Below are 14,901 nucleotides of genomic sequence, written 5' to 3' on the forward strand. Positions count from 1 at the left end.
AGCGGAGATTTAAACAAGCAATGAGTCTCTAAAAGCCAAAAGCCGGATCCCTTCCTCCCACAATGCCATTGTTTCATGGGAAGAAAATGTCTTGTGGTTTTTTTAAAACTTTGGATGTTTGCAAAAAGCCCCCAAAGTGCCATGGCTTAAATAACATTCTTTTGATGAGAAAATAAAAATGAAGAAGAAAACACTGGAGAAGCATCTGTGTCAGAATAAGTGCAGCTTGGGAAAAAGCAGAAGCCCTGCAAACAGTCTCGCTTGCTCAGCTTCAGGTTTCCGGCAAGCAAAGGGAGAGTAAAACTGCGACTGTTACCTGTCAAAACTTCCCATTTTTCACTCCCTGCAGGATCCCTCCTGTGTTAGCCCCAGAGACATGGCTCGCCCAGATCAAGGAGAGGTGGCCACAGGGCTGGGCTGGGCTTTGCTGCTGCCTCTTCTCTTGGAGAGCTGCGAGGAGCTGCCCAAGGCCATGGTACTTGTCCCAAGGGTTGGAGATGGTTGCTTGGAGATACAGGACTGGTTTTGAGCGGCGGCAGTTAAATATTTACCGAATCCCGTAAAGCCAAACCTGAAAGCAGGAGCCTCAGATTGTGGTGGCAAGCCTCTGCTCCGAGTTTCCCCTGTGCAGCCCATGATGGGCAGGCTGTGCCGTCCCGTCAGCTGCTGCTTGCCAAATGCCTTGGGATTTATTTGAAGCCTGGCCCTTACGAATGCATCTACAGGAGCTCGAGGGCTGACAAGTGGGTCAGGGCAGATAACAAAAGGCTTTATTAACCCGGGCTGCTTGGGCAGTGAATTACGCTGTGGCACAGAGCAATCCTGCGTGCCTGGCTCCGATAAGGATGTTTTCAAGGGACTCGTGGTGAGTTTTGGGGTAAACAGAGATCTCTCTGCGTGCAATTTGAGAATCACAACCCAGAAGGCATGGGGGATGTTGCCACCGTGCCTTGGAGAGCAAGAATGGGATTTTAACAGCCCCATCCACACCAACTGGCCTCTGTGCCAGCGAGCAGTCCCAAAGTTATTCGCTTTACTGGTATGGATGTAGTTGCTAGTCTAAACAAAAACACGGCCTCTAAACCCCCCAGAGCTGGGCCAAGTCCCAGAAGCAGATTGATTCTCCATTTATGGGCCAGATAATTCAAAAGTCGTGATGCTGGTGGGGCGACCCCCTACTGCTGTTACTGCCGAGCCAAGTCACTGTTTGTAAACACAGTTCCTGCTTGTCTATTATTTTTAAGTAGAGGAGAGAGGGGGATTATCCAGCCTTTCTTGGAAAAGCCTATAAAATGGGGTATTGTTCATAAAAGGCCACACTTACAGCCTCCAAAGTAAACACCCATTTCAACAGATTCTCTTTATTTATTTATTTATTTATTTATTTTAACTGAGCTTAGGTTAAACTTATATTTGAAATATGGGGGGGGAGGGGGGAGGGAGGGGGAAGGAAAAAAAAATAGAAAAAGAAAAAAAAATAAGCAGTGTTTAGACAGTGGACTAGTGTCTCCAAACTCCTAATCATGCCACCTTTTATAGCACAAGGGGAAGGTGAGAAACCAGAAGAGCTCCCATGGACCTTTTCCACATTGCATACTCTATTTTAATTCTCGCTCTTTCCGGTTTCCTGTATTCTCATGTTTCCTATGGGTACTCACAATAGAAAAAAATATGTATAAATATATCCCGGCAGAAGGGCTCTGGGGACTATAAATATGATTTAGGGCCTGAGGAAAAGGCATGCTGAAATGAATGGAAAATGCTTTCAGCGACTTCACTGTGACTTGGACCAGGCCCATTTTTTCCTTTCTTAAAACACGGGTTAGGTCCAAGATCAGGATTTTCTTTCTTCCTTCCCTGAGCTGAGGCCTCTTCTGCTGCGTCTGAGACCAAGCATCGTCCTATGGCCCCCTCTGCTTGTGGGTATTCTTAAATCCTTAATAAAGGGGTTTTGCAGACTCCACACTGCTGTGCTAGAAGAACAAAGGGCAGGACGATGCCGAAGCAGCAGCCCCATGTTTGCTGCCAGTGTGAGACATCGCACGGGGCTGGTGACTGCCAGGCTCAGCTTTTGGGAACTTGTTTCATTTCACGATCCTATTTGCACTAGTTAATTGAAATCATTGTGAGGAAGCAGCACGCAAGCAGCGGCAGTCTTTATCAACATAACTCACCATGACCTTGGCATTGACACATCTATAAACAGGACGTTTTGGCAGCAGACCCAGAAACAATTTCTGGGAACCAAAGGTGCGGAGGTTTAAATTACATGCCCAGCCCTCAGTCCAGCTGCGGTCCCCCAAGAGCTAAATGGTGCTGAACAGCAGTGTGCATGTGGCCAGCCTGTCTGTGGGCAGCAGGATAAGCTACCTTAAGCAACAGGGTGCTTAAGGTCTTATCTGTAGTCTGGATTTCTCCTGCTACCTTCCCACTTCCTCCCACTTCCTACATTTACCCTTGCCCTCACGTGCATGACACCCTCAGACACGCCAGAATAACTTAATTCTGCTGCAAACTTCCAATACTAAAATCCAAAACTGCATTTCTCAGGCAAGAACACAGCAGGGAAGGTTCCTCCACAGTGGGACCAAAGTGCAGGAGTGATGCCAGTGTGATTACAGAGTTGTAAAGGAGAGCAGAGCTTAGTCTTTTGTCTAGGCTTTATGAACTGAAATAAAATATACTGAGATCAATCCATTGCAATTGATTGCATTCATTGTTTTCTCATATTTTAGAGAGGAACAGAAATAATATATATTTTTTCCTCTCAGGGTAGATCTTCTTTGCATTGCAAACTCAAAACCTGAAGAATGTCCCTGGTCGCTTGCCAGCTTGGCATTAACAGACAAGAATAAAACCACATCAGTTCAATGGGATAATACAAAGAAATTCATAACACCTTCAGGAGATTTTTTTTGACAACTCCACCTACAAACGGTAGCGTATTCTCACCGTACTTGTTCAGTTATGTGAAAAAGCTCATCTGTGCACCCAAAGGGGAGCACAAAGAGACAACAGCAGGTGGGGATGCCCCAACAATAAATACCCTGTCCTGCAGCTCCCAGGCCCATCCCAGGAGCCATCAGCCCATTAGAGCCCCATTCCCTCAAGCCCAGAGGAGGAGAGGGGCACAAGGGTAGGTGAGAACATGAAGTGACAACTCAGAATAGGGGAAACCCTGTCTGGGCGCCCTGGGGCTGCCCCAGGAGAGCCTCAGCCCCAGTGTCCAGCTGTGAAACCCACCCGGACGGGTCAACACCAGAGCATTTTTGGGGGCTTGCTGCCTGGTGGCATGGGACACAGTATGGGGTGCACAGGGAGATCATTTGGGGATGGCACAAGATCATGTGTCTCTCCATGACTCACATTGCCAGCCATGGTGTATATATTTGTATGCCTGCCCTGTGAGCACCATCTGGGAATAAGTGCCTGGCTACTGGCAGGACCCAGGCATGGAGCTGCCCCAGCCTCGCCGCCCTTCATTTGCTGGATCCAGTCTGATTTCCCCCCAGCAGTGCTGAGTGAGAGCAGCGGTGTGAATTACTGTGTCAAATCACATTGGCCACAGGCCACAGGTAATTTCATTGGAAATACAGATCTTGAAGAAAATACCATTCAGGAATGAGTGACAGAAAATAATCTGAGCTACGCAAGTGATTATTTTGCTGAGGTCAAACTTACGTAGTCCATGTTGATTACAATAAAATCATTGCTAGGTGACTTTTATTTGTTTCTAAATATGCAAGTTATTTGACGATGTTATTTTGAAACTATTGCAGAAATGAAACAAACCTTTAGAAGTATGTCTTTGTAAGTGTGGCAGAAGAGACTATTTCATTATTAACAGAATGCTTTGTTTCCTGATGATGGGTCTTAAATGGAAAAGCATAACAAAAATAATCATTACAAAAATGAGAAAAAATCACTGTACTTCTCATCTCCCCAAGTCATAAATGTCCCTCTGTGGTTTAATTTGACCCTTTTTGATACCTGTTTGCTAGCAGAGAAGTCCTAACTACCAGCAGCACTTTGATGAGATCTTTGCTAGCCTGCATCAGACACTGACAGTTCAGGCTCCAGCCTTCTGGTCCCTAACCAACATTAATACCCAGGTGTAAAACAAACTTCCCTACTTCGATGCCACCAACGTTTTCCAGATGTAACATGTTGGTCAGAAGAGCGCAAAGGCAACAGGAAACAACATTCTTGTGCAGAGGCATTTCCAGCCTCACTGCTTGAATAGTTCAAAGGTCCGAAGTGCTTTACACTCAGAAACCACATCCTCACTCTCCCTGGTGTGCGTCACCCCACAGGAGTCTGGCGAAGGACATTGGGACTTGCCGCAGCTAGCCATCAGGAGCCATCATCCAGCCCTTTGTGCATTATAGGGTTGGAAAATATAGACGTCAAGGAGTTGGGACTGGCTGTAATTTTAATTTGTGCTAGAAAGGTCGCAGTAGCAGAACTGCAAATGCCCGTTTTCAGAAGCACAGCTACAATCATCCCACTGCAAAAACCCCAAATACAAATTAGTTTCCCAGCTAAGCCACTGACAGCTGTATTGTTGTAAAGCCTTTTGGCAACACAAGCTATATTTCCTCAAGCATCCTTCCTGCTGTTTTGGGACTTATTCCCACACACACTCCCCGTGAGTAACTGCTTGGGCAACCGTTGGTCTCTAAGCGCTGGCCCAGAATGAACCACGAGAGGGTGCAAGGTTAAGTGTTGTCTTGCTGCACCCATAGAAAACCAGAACAGTTTGGAAGACATCACCTTGGGGCAGCAGAAAGCCCGTCCCTGGAAAAATACACACAATTTTCCACCTCAGTTCTGCGCTAAATCCTGGAAAGGAACAATGGATGGGACTGTTTTATTCCAAACCGCAGGCTTGTTTGCCCTGCCCTGGCTCATCGCTGGCTACCTCCTACTGCCAGGAGCTGGCTGACATTTAGAAAGAAACACTTCATTGGTCTGACACCTTGCCAAAGACCTTTGAGCATAAGGCTTTTGCTACGTGAGATGTATTGTGCAATTACGAGACAGCCTGGCAACCCTTCACAGTTAAACACAAGGCAGAAACAGGAGCCTCCCTTACACAGACAATGCTGGGAGCCCGTGCAAGACCTCTGGTCCATCTCCCCCATCTCCAGGCGATAGGACTCAAGAGGAATCAAGGTCAAGAGGAGGTCTGCAGACACAAAGGGATGCTGCACGTGCCCCAGCACGGTGTGTGCCCCTGCCTCCTTGGTTCAGCCTTTTCAGGATGTGACTTCACAAATGCTGCTGGCCCCACAGAACTGGCAGGAGAAGGTGAACTCCATCCCTCCCAGACACCAAAAGCCAAAGGATGCAGTTTTGGAAAATCACCAGGTGACCCATGAGGGTGTTGAAGGACTGGAAAATATTGCCCAGAGAAGCTGTGGATGCCCCATCCCTGGAGGTATTCAAAGTATGGTCAGATGGGGCTTGAATAAATCTGGTGTGGTGGGAGGTGTCCCTGCCCATGGGCTAGATGATATTGAAGGGTCCCTTCCAGTACAGACCACTCTATGATTTTAGGAATCTAAGAATTCACTCTTTTCCATCTGTAACTTAATTAGCATCAAATTGGGTTCTGTTCCTCGGAGCTAACTGGTAGCTCTCACCCGTCCCTCTTTACCTCCTCACAGGGGTGACAAAGGTTCTCCTGTCCTGTGTGCCCACAGACATGGAAAAGCAGCTCCAAATCCCACCTGCCTTTTAATCAGTGAGAAAACAATATGCAACTTATGCCCCGTCTCTGACCCCACTGCGAGGCACAAAGCTCTTTGACCACTTCTGTCAAAAAGGGTCACAGTATCGAAGTAGCCCGTTGGTATATTGCTTGGATTGGTAAAATGCTCACCCCGGGCAACTCCAGTTAATCATATCAACACTGCCTATATAAAAACAACAAACAACAACAAAAACAAAAAGAATAAAAAATAAAAAATTCAGGAACATTTAAGCCATGAAAAGTTGCTCTGAACAAATCCGAAGGCAGCAACTCCTCCATGTTTCTTGAATTTGGAGCCAGCCCTTGGGTGTTGTTTCATCCATCGCAGTGAATAGGAGGAGAACTGGAGGTGGTTTATAGAGCGTAACTGCATGGCATTTTAGGTGCTAAAGATCTGAAAAAAAATATCATGACTTGTGTCTTACCAGTGAGCAGGTCTGCTGGCAGGCTCGAGCTGGCCAGGTAGGCAGGAGATCTCCCTGGTACTCCAACACAGCCTTCCCTGCCCACACACCTAGCAGGTCTGTGCGGTCAGAGTAAGCAAACAGCTTTTTTGTGCAAGATGTGTTGAGGATTAACAGCAACTCGGGTGGGGAAGCTGCATTCTGCTACCTTAAAATAAATCTTTATCTTGGCAGCCCTTATCAGGCGTGTTGCTGAGCCATCTGGAAGTGGAATCTCTACCGTGATGCTGAAGGAAAGGGCTGGAGGCTCTGGTCTGGGAAGGGTCACGAGGCTGCCAGCACCCTTGGGTGCTGAGAGCTGCCAGCCCTGCCTCCTCCCATTGGGAATTAAGTTGTTTTGTCCTCTGCTGTTGTGGGAGCATTTGCAACAGCAAGAGCTTCCCCCTCCCTCCCACACCAAGTGTTATTTCCTGCAAGGGGTGTTTTCTTTAGAAAAAAACGTGGTGTTAATATGCAGGATTATTGTGCTGTCCTCCATGGGCTACAATTCCTACTCATCTCTTCAATCAAGCAGGAATTTTTGCTTTGAATGGGACTAGAAATGCCATGAAAGATGTTCTGCTCTGCACAAAATCTCTGACCTCGCCTATCTGCCATGTCTATGGCAGGGGACATCTCAGGAGCTGGGCATGGAGAAAGTCTCCAAAGGCCTCGCTGCAGGACAACTTTGTTATGGTCAGAACTGGTGCAGCCAGAATTGGGTATGAAGCAAAGTTTGTTCTGATCAATGGAGCTTGCATCAGACTCTAAATAAAAATTGGCTTAGGAAAAAGTAACACCCTGGGCCTGAGTGTTTGCTCTCCTGGCTGATCCTAGTCCAAAGATGCTGATGCTGCAAATTCATTCCAGGACCCTGTCAACCTGTCACCTTTCTGATAAACACTGTGTGCCCTTCTGTCACGTTCTCCAAGCATCTAACCTTCAGCCTTGGGAGAGGAGTGAAAGTGGGTCTGGGGTGAAGGGCAAGGCTGAGTGCAGCCTGGCTTTCCCCTGGCGGCACCAGTTGTGTAAGGCTGACATACACCTGGGTCCCAGTTATCGTTGGGAAACACAGAGGTGATTGCAGCTGTGGAGACAAACCTGTGATCAATTTATTTCTGGAGGCAGCTATAGCGTGAGTAAATCACCGTTTGTATAATAGCCCTTTGTTAATAGTGCCAGGCTTGGTATCACGCCAGGCTCAGTAAAACATCCCACTGCTAATGTACCAAAACTCACCCACATAAGCCTCTTCTTAACTTTTCCAGGCAGTGACAGTGCCAAGGGAGCGCTCAGCCATGTCTGCAACCCATGAACCAGCCACCCCTTGCAAACCAGCCCCTGGGTGTCTTCATCATGGGATAAACTGGGAGAGGCCAGTGAGACAGGCGATTAACTCTAGCTTATGGGCAGCTCCACCACTGATCTGTTTATGGTCCATTCCCTTGGCTCAACCCTAGGTTCAAGCATTTGAAACTAGGAGCAGAAGAGCAAGAGCCATCCAGCTATAAACATTAGAGATTAAGACCAAGAGAGAGGCTGGAGGCTGCCAGGTCTCACCAGGGCTGTGCTGGAAACCAGCAGTGGAAAAACATGCTGCAGGTAGCAATGTCCTTCACAGCCCCTCTACCTTGCTAAAAAGTGATTTTTGGATGAGGAGCCCTGCTTTTCACACACACTGTGACTCAAAAAAAACCAGCATCTCTGCTTCCCTTGTAGTACCTCGTTTTCTTATATATTTTCCAAACCCCCTTCCCCACAGACACATTTCATGTTTTAAATGGCAAATAGATCACTACAAACTTAAAAATATCCCTTTCCTTCCTCATCCTGCAGTTAGCAATGCTGGACAGACTTGTAGGATGAACCTTCTGGACTGTGAGTGCTGTTTTGTGGTGGGCCAATACTCACTGATGGGCTGTGACTTTTGTGTTGTCCTTGTATAAGCTGGTACATCAACAGCCCAAAGCTGGGGCAACAAATACAATAACTCCCCTGTGAAAATCCTAAACTAAAAGTCATACATGGTATCTATCTCTGTGAATTGTTCTACTTCCAATAGTCCTTGAAAACATCCAAATGGAAGACCAGGCACATTAAAAATTGCTGTTTGATTCCTTTGACGTTCTTTGATGGCAAAGAGTCCATGGTGACAGAGTTCAAACCCTTCCCATGCCATTAGGTGGTATTTACTCCGGGATCAAGCTCTGCCAGCCTTTGCTTGGGAAAACAGGAGCTACTGAAGGGATTTCCAGGGCATCCACATATGTTTCTACTGAGCATAGATCTTTAATAGTTCATGATAGGAAAATCCTAGAGCTGCATCTGGCAGAGTTTTTCAAGAACAATTTGGGGGAAATTTCTTTTCCTTTTTCTTTCTTTCTTCCTTCTTTACGTTCCTTCTTTCCTTTTTTCTTTCTTAGGGGGGTGTCAGTTTGCTAAAACCATATCTTTTTGGGGATACAATAATTTTCCATCTTGATTTTCTGTTTCAGTAAACTTTTTTTTTTTAAAGAGGAATCTTTAGCATTTGAAATAAAAAGTTCTAGTTTTTATCTTGCAAAGAAAACCTTATTTTAGAAAATCTGTAGTTTATAACAATAAAAGGAAAGCAAAGCATTTAGAAGAACAAAATGGAAGAAAAAAAAAAAAAAAAAAAAGCTCTAATTTCACTCCTAGGAGGAGGGTGAAGAAATTTTCACCTCTTCTTTTTAGTTTTAATTCCTTTTGAGATGACTATATGTATATATTTAAAAACCTTGCTAGTTTCGCAGAGACAGTAAGAACACTTTCAGGTAATCCAAATACAGAAAGACAAATTAATGGTGGCAACAGCAGTAGTAGAAATAGATGCAAGTTAAAAATATTGTAGAAGTGAATTCCTGTACATGCATTAGTTTCAGTTTTATAGGATTATAGAAGAGAATATAGGATTATTTCAGATTATAGGACACTTTAAACTAAAGGTAGAATTCAATCACATTGACAGCAGGTGTTTTGCTAGTTTGCCTGTGAGTATCCAGCCACAAAATAGTCACCGGTCTATTTCTTGATTAAAACCAAAGGAAATGTGACTATAAATACGGCTGTTCATGTGGAAGACACTGCAAGGAATATGTGAGGCACCTTGATTTCTGATGGTAAGAATGTGATTAACACACTGCAGAGACCCTAAGGACATAATAACTCTAAATCCAGAGATAGATAATAATGATAAAAGGGTAATAATAATAAAAGTATTTTCAATAATCCCCCAAACCTAGGACACGTTTCCAGGCCCACTGGAGCATCTCTAAGTCTCTTCCCTGGCATTCCTGCCTGGGAGCACTACCAAGCAGTTGTTGGCACTGCAGGGTTGTTAACTCCTGTTCACAACCAACAGCCTTTTACAATCAATGATACCAACAGATATATCTCTGCATTAAACATTTATTCATCAGACATGCTGAATTCATTCTACAGAAGGTTTAACAGCACCACAGGGGGCTTCTTCATAAACGTGGGATTGAAGCTTAGCTTTTCCTGTGCTATGAAGGCACAGGTGTCGACCTGCCCACAATAAAATTCAGAGGGTTTTTAGCACCTGTGTGCAGTCTGGACCTAGCAGTCCATGGAAGCTATGGTATGTACAAAATAATACTTCCAGGTTTCCATTTACTGTGCAGGCTTCTGAGAGATTGGCAGTCACAGGAAGTTTCTAAGGAGTCAATAAGTAAGGCATTAAAAAACATATCATAGATATATTACCTGGACAGCCTGCTCTGAGGAACCTGCTTTGGCAGGGGGGTTGGACCCGATGATCTTTCGAGGTCCCTTCCAACCCCTACAGTTCTGTGATTCTGTGATATAAGTAATTTTAGTAATTAATATCCTGTGCTGCAAGCCAGAATCACAAAGCCATTATGCAGCTACTTTAATTGATTGGTCATTTATACACCCTTAATAGGAGCACTTGACCTATTTGTGCACTGTGTGCTCTATCTCCCAGCCCACACATCATCCAACCCCTCTACACATGGGGATCTTCCCAGGCCAGCTGTGAATTTAGTTTTCCAGTTAGGAAAAAAATGAAGGGTTCAGGCTGCCTTTTGTCCCTAATACCTGATGGACAGAAGTAGTTGCCCAGAGCAGACAATTTGAATCCAGCCCTACGATGCTCCATCAGTGGAAGCTTTGCTCTGGATTGTGTGGCAACTTTGATATAGAAAACTGCAGGACCTCGGTGAAGAAGAAATTGTGTCTTTTTGTCCGGACTTTTCAAGTGTTTGTAGAGAAACAAAGATTAGCATACATCAGAGTGGCACAGAAAAGGCTTCCCATAATCCTGAATATGAAAATATGTCAAGAGCTGCATACAAAATGGATTTGCATACATCAGAGCTGCACAGGCAGCAGCTTGACCGGGCATCCTGAAGTGCATTAAAAATGTTAATACTGAAGTATGTGGATGCTGATAATTGAATGCTGGAGAAACACACACAGGCATTCACAAAACTACGGCATCTTTTCCATTTGTCTTACTTGGGTGGTTAAAACATAAACAGAGAGAGTGCTAAGGCAGCCAGAAGTCCCAGGATATTTAAGGCCTTCCAGGTTGAAAGAGAAATTCAAAGTATCACTTCTCGATACAGAAATAATTAACAGAGGAAGATTTAGTTTATTTAATACTAAAATTTTGAACTCTAAACTGGTATCATACTATAGCCCATTGAGTTTGTAAAAGCTGAAATTTTAGCACAAGAAAACAGTCACCAGTATCATCTTGCAATATACGGCATCAGTGCTTTGCTCTTGCCCTGTGCAGTTGTGCCAATCTCACCCTGCCTAGAAATAAAGCTGTAGTAGGCCAGATGCTGGAAACACAGGCTTGGATTCACTCTTTTATCAATGACAAGGAGTGGAAGAGGGAACAGCTCTGTCCTTCGGATGCTGATTATTGAACGACAACGGGGGATTCCCTGCTGCTGACTGGTCCCCAGAAGCAATTTCCAAAATCTGCCTGTTTGGTACAACCTAGTGCCTTAGAAAACCAAGATCTTTTTCTCCTGTATCAACCACAGATAAATGCTGGTCCTGTCTTGCAATACAGAAGCTATTTAGCAATTCACACAAATATTACTACTACACATAAAAGCTTGCAACAGAAAGAAAAGCTAACTCATCTCCCTGAAGAAGTATGGATGTTTCAGGCCAGGAAAGGCTATTGCAATGAACGTGAGATCCCAGGGATCCCATTTTCACCCCCATGAAAAGTTCCCCGGTAGCTTTGAAGACAGGGCTTAGAAAAATGTCACCTCTTGATCTAGCATTAGAGCTCTGGGCGAGTTTTAATGGGCACAGTGTTAAAACCCAACTGTCCCAACAACTGCGGGCAGCAGCAGACTGGGGCTTTGGGTTTGCTTTTAAATGAGCTGTCAATTTGTGTCAAAAAGTTTGCTTTGCAAATGGGAGCTCCAGGATTTTTATTTGTGTGGCCTCAATTAAGCAAAGGAAAAAGAAAAGTCATTTCACTTTTAATTAAAATGTCTCAAGGATTTGTCAGGAATTGTATACCACTAACACTTGAAAATACACTGTTCTGCTTGGCTTGGTTTTAAACAGGGTAGGATGAGTTTTTAATCTCTTCTTTTTTTAACATCTGTCTTGCTCAAAAAAAAAAAAAAAAAAAAAAAAGTGAATGCAGAAAAATAATGACTGTACCCAGAAGAAAGCAAATAGAGCTGAAGTTCCTAGAGGAGAAATTATCAATGGCTTTTTACGCGGGAGACAGCATTGGCTCAAGGGCATCGTTGTTTTCAAGTTGCTCCAAGAGGGGTCAAGAGTCCCCAGCCCAAATCATCATCACACACTGCTATAGGGGTTCGTCCAGCACATGGTAATTGTTGTTGCTGGGCTGTTCCCATCCAGCCAGTGAGTATCAGGGGGTCCTGTGCTCTGGGGGATTGCCCCCAGATGTTTGTTTAAAGCTGTGCTTTCAGGGATCAGCATCAGAGATCTTTCTGAACTTGGAGCTGATGGAAATCATTCTCGTTCTCCTTCCTCCTGTGCTTCGTACTCCTCAGTTTCATCGACCCTGCTCTGATTTACATGCACAGCGGATTTGGTGCATCGCTGATCTGTATGAGAAATGGTGAGGGAAGTGTGGGAGCCAGGCGGCACCGGGACTCACACTGACAGCACACGGGATACAAAGGCAAAATCATCTTGCCTGAGTTTTACAAATATGTGCAGCCATTTCTGCTCGCTGAGCTACCACCCAGAAAAGCAGCTGAGGAGGATGCTTTAGCCCTTGTAGCCATGCAGAGAGGTGCAGCTTGTGGCTGGCACTGCTGGATGACTGCCACAAAGACATTTGGCTTTTTTTCTGGACATTTGGTCACGGAAAATGTAGGAGGCTCAGCTGGGTGAGGTTCTCAGAGGCTTCCTCCTCTGAAAGGCGTCACCAGCCAGTGACATATAGCCAGTTTATGAGATGTTTGTCTAAACTTGTTCTGAAAACACCCAGGAGAGGACATTCTCTTGCCTTGCCAATTTTTTTTTTTATCAGTACAGGACCATTCCTAGCTTAGACAATAGAGAAAAAAAAAAAAAAAAAAAGCCTACATATCTTCCCCAAACTCCCATTTTAGTAACAATCAGAATGGAGTTGAAGCAAGCCTCTCCGTTGGATGAAACACTATGCTGCAAACTTTTGGCCCTGCATCATTAGGAAACCCAAGCAGGAAGCCCAAACATTTTGGTAACATTGTTGTGCATTGCCCTGGAGTGCGTGCAAGCACCCACACATTGCTGAAGCTGCACCCCAGGGGGACGAGGAGCAGGAATATCTCCCTCCTTACAGCTACAGACACCTGGGGAAACAACTTCAGCTTGGGACCTCTCGCCTCATTGACAGGACACGACATTGTGCTGGGAATTGTAGGAGAAGCTGGGGGGCTTATAGGAATTTATAAGAAAAGTCCTGAGGTGGGCAGCCAAATGGGGAAGACCACACAGTCTGCTCACAGCCACATGTATGTAGGCCACAGTGAAATCAGGGGCTGTGCTGTACCTGGGGGAGGCTATTTTGCTTTCACGCAGATACCAAAGTGGTTGAAAACAGTTAAAGGGTGTTTCCATACATTCCCCTTAGCCCCACCTTCTTTCTGCCCCGAGGTTGTGGAGGAAAGAGGAGAAGGCACAAGGAAAGAGGATTTGTCTGGATTAGCCGGGAGCAGGAAGGGTCTGAGAGAGGGCTTATAGCCCTGCTGCGGGCTTACAGCTGGAGTTAACCCTTCCGTGGGACATGCAAGGAGCGTGCGAGGTATGCACAGACCTACCCACAGCCCACAGTTCTTCTGCTCTGAACCAAACAAAGCTCCAACCATGATAAAAACAGCAAAGACTGAAAGAAAGGAGGAGGAAATCACCCCTCTTTCTCTCCCCAGTTGCCATTGCAGGTGCCCCCTCTGCAGAGCAGGGTTGGGGCTGTGAAACATCCCTGGGGTGAAACGCAGCTCCCGGCTCTCCCTGCTCGGCACAGGCAGAACCAAAACCTTCAGAAGCAGCTTTAAAAGAGAACAAGGAGTTAAATCCCACCTTTGGCATTGTCACAGCAGACAGAAGTTCATCCCCTCTGTTTTCTGCAGCCCCACCAGCCAATTTGCTGCTCAGTCCCATCTTTACAGTACTTGGCCCTGATCTGCAAAGCCTGTGACTTGACAGGTGTTGTGCATCACTTCAAATTGGCCGGACATCTCTAAATGACTTCAGAAATACCAGCCTAAGTAAGGAATGAAAATAGAGCTGTCTTCCTGATAAGCAAGCAAAAAAAAAAAAATAAATAAATCCTAGTAGTCCCAGACAAAACAAACAAAACCTCTATTAAACAATCCCCGGAAACACCAGTCTTGAAGTGACAAAATCTGGGCAGCATTTTCTGCTGCTCAATGTCAAACAGGTAACTTTGGCCTGTGTGCTCATTGCAGTCATTAGGTGCATCTGAGATGTTGGGGGCTGAGTTTCTAGTGATGCTGAGAACCTGCACCTTACTGGTTTCCACAGTTTTGGCCACTTGACACCCCTAATAGCTGATGCAGAATCCCTCAGGAGAAAAACAGGGTTGAAGCTTCAGACAGGGCATCCATGGGCATCTGTCCTATTGCCACCATCACGGTTTTTGAGGCAGAAAGCATCCATTCCCAACTCCACTGCTACACCACCCTGCTCCTCTCCTTTCCCTGCCCAGGAGTTTGAAATTAAATTATTAGGAGCTGGAGAAATAACAGAAATATTGCTTTGTCCTCTGCAGACCTTTCTAGCCTCCAATGCAAAGCACCAGGGCTTTGGATCGGCTGGGTCCTTGCACTTGTGAGGCAGCCATCCCTGGCAGGAGGAAATCAGTTTAGGATGGAGTTGGCTGCTGTTCCCAGTGCTCATTGCCAAGCCTGATGCCGCCCATAGTAAACTCGGTGGTGTAACGGACCACGGTAGGACTGAAAAGGAAGCATAAGCTATGCAAGGGCTACCAACAAGGGGAATTAGTTTTGCAAATGTATGGTCAGTGTCCTAATACCAGGAAGGTGACTCGAAGTCTGGAAATGTGTTTTAAGGCTTCTCTGGTCCCGATACAAAGCCTTGTGCATGTGTGTGGCTCCTCTCCATCCCAGCTCCATCCCCTTGCCATGCATGCAAGCACTGCATCTAGCCCTCAATAGAAAATCC

The 14,901-nt window shown here is 45.5% G+C and overlaps 1 protein-coding gene across 2 annotated transcripts in view; it reads right to left on the reverse strand.

Annotated features, from left to right (window-relative positions):
• Positions 1 to 14,901, reverse strand: part of ST3GAL1 (ST3 beta-galactoside alpha-2,3-sialyltransferase 1) — a 78,256-nt gene that overhangs the window by 28,929 nt on the left and 34,426 nt on the right. The gene's annotated exons all lie outside the window — the stretch shown is intronic.

Source organism: Aythya ferina (assembly GCF_964211825.1).
Source record: "Aythya ferina genome assembly, chromosome: 2".
NCBI classification, from domain to species: Eukaryota; Metazoa; Chordata; class Aves; order Anseriformes; family Anatidae; genus Aythya; species Aythya ferina.